The sequence below is a fragment of the Platalea leucorodia genome, assembly GCF_965183815.1.
Source record: "Platalea leucorodia genome assembly, contig: HAP1_HAP1_SCAFFOLD_145, whole genome shotgun sequence".
NCBI classification, from domain to species: domain Eukaryota; kingdom Metazoa; phylum Chordata; class Aves; order Pelecaniformes; family Threskiornithidae; genus Platalea; species Platalea leucorodia.
The window spans coordinates 50478-52532 of record NW_028121398.1 but is presented as its reverse complement, the minus strand read 5'-3'; positions in this window follow the sequence as shown (position 1 = coordinate 52532).

The window sequence follows — 2055 nt, the reverse complement described above, 5'->3', positions numbered from 1 at the left end:
CAGCTGGTGTTGAAGGACAGCATCCTCAAGCTCAGCAAGGGTCCAGACAAGAACTCAATCTGTGTGACCACTGTGGAATTTAGTAAGAGCAGGTGCGTTTTTTTAATGACCTGGAGGATATGAGAGAGTACTTTTTCATATACATTTGTAGAAGACATCCCATTGAGGAGAGCAAGGCAGGGCTGCCATGCCAAAGGACAGAGACAGTCTAGAGGGATGGGCCAATTGGAACCTCATAATAGCCACTAAACATTCCACCAAAGCCCTGCTCCTGAAGTGGATGTAGGCCCTGAAATGGCATAGGACAGGGACTGGCTAGACGGTTAGCAGCTCCGCAGGAATGGGTCTGCTCGTTTTTGGGTTCCATTAGGCAAAAGATGAGCCATCAGCAAGGATGGCCAACAACAGCCTGGGCTGTGTGAGCAGGAGCAAAGCCAGGGCAAGTGACTCTCTCCCTCTGCTCAGAACTTCTGACACTGCATCCAGAATACTTGCCCAGGTTTTAGTTCCCTGCAATGCCAGAGAGACATTGGCAAGCTGGAGGACCTGCAGAAGTTCTGTGGAGGGCCACAGAGATGGTCAAGGCTGGAGCACAGGACCTGTTAGGAGAGGCTGAGGGAGCTGGGCTTGTTCACCCTGGAGAATGGAGGGCTTTGCGGGGAGGAAGGAACAGACTTGCATTGCCTATGGTGAGGTTCCCAAGAAGACACTGTGGTGCAAGGCAGGAGCACAGGAGGCAATGAGCTGAAACACGAGGGGGTCAGGCTCAATATAGGGAGAAACTTTTGCAAGGTGAGGACAGCCAGACATGGGAAGCCATTTCCCGGAGAGTGTACGCTGCCTCCGTCCCTGGAAGTTTCTCAGACCCATCTGGATAAAACCATGAGCAACCTGGTGTGACCCTGCTTTGAGGAGGATGTTTTCTACAGCTATCTAGCCAGGTCCCTACCAGCCTGAATGATACTCTCATTCCTCACCTCTCCATGTCCTCAACATTAGGGAAAGCCCTCAGGTTCCCTCTGACTGTGGAAATAATTCACATCAGGTACAAGGCAGCAGCACAGGCACCCCAAACAGTCCCGAGGCCATCCCTGGCCTCATCTTTAAGTTACTGCTTCCCTTCTTCCCCCTCTCAAATTCTTCACTGTTCTCATTCTCACACCTTCCAAAAAGGCCAGCCTGCTCTGGCTGGCTGGGGTGGAGTTCATTGTCTTCACAGCAGCCCATAGGGCTCCATGTTTCCCATGTTTTGGATTTGTGACCAAAACTCTTTTAGCTATTGCTGAACAGTGCTTAAACAACAAGAAGGCCTTCTCTGTTTCTCACGCTGCCCTTCCAATGAGTGGGCTGGGGTTGGGCAAGAAGCTGTGAGGGGACGTAGCCAGGACAGCTGACCTCAAATGACCAAAGGGATATTCCATGTCATAGGGTATCACACTCAGCAATATAAGATCAGGGAAAGGAACAGGAAGGGGGGACATTTGTGGTTATGACATTTGCCTTCCCAAGTCACCCTTACGTGTGATGAAGGCCTTTTTTAATTCCAACCCATGAGCTTTTCTCACTTTGACCTTTCCAGTTCTCTTCCCCAGGCTGCTGTTGGGGGAGTGAGCAAGTGACTGGGTGGCTGATTAGTTACTGGCTGGGGTCAACCCACCACGCTTGTTAATCCTGTCCACATTGGCCATGCTTGTCTTCTTTTACATCCTCCTGTGGTGTTTCTGAGATGGCTGCTGAGGTACTTTCTACCTTGGGCAGCAAATCCATGAAACAGGTCACCCCTTACCTTACCTGTAGTGTCCTGCAATTGCTCACAGTGTTATCTTCTCAGAGTGTCGGGCATCTGCACACATACCATGACGTTGGAGCCACTGCCTTGCAGTGTTCCCAAAGAGAAGAAATTCAGCTGAAGCTGAGGGTCTTGACATCAGGCACTCATGAGAGCAGAATTCAATCATTGGCACCCAGGAATGTCACCTTTATTCATTTCTTCTCCTCCCAAGACCTGAGCAAGTGATGGGGAGAAAGGAAGAAAGGAGAGGGTTCCTCACTGCT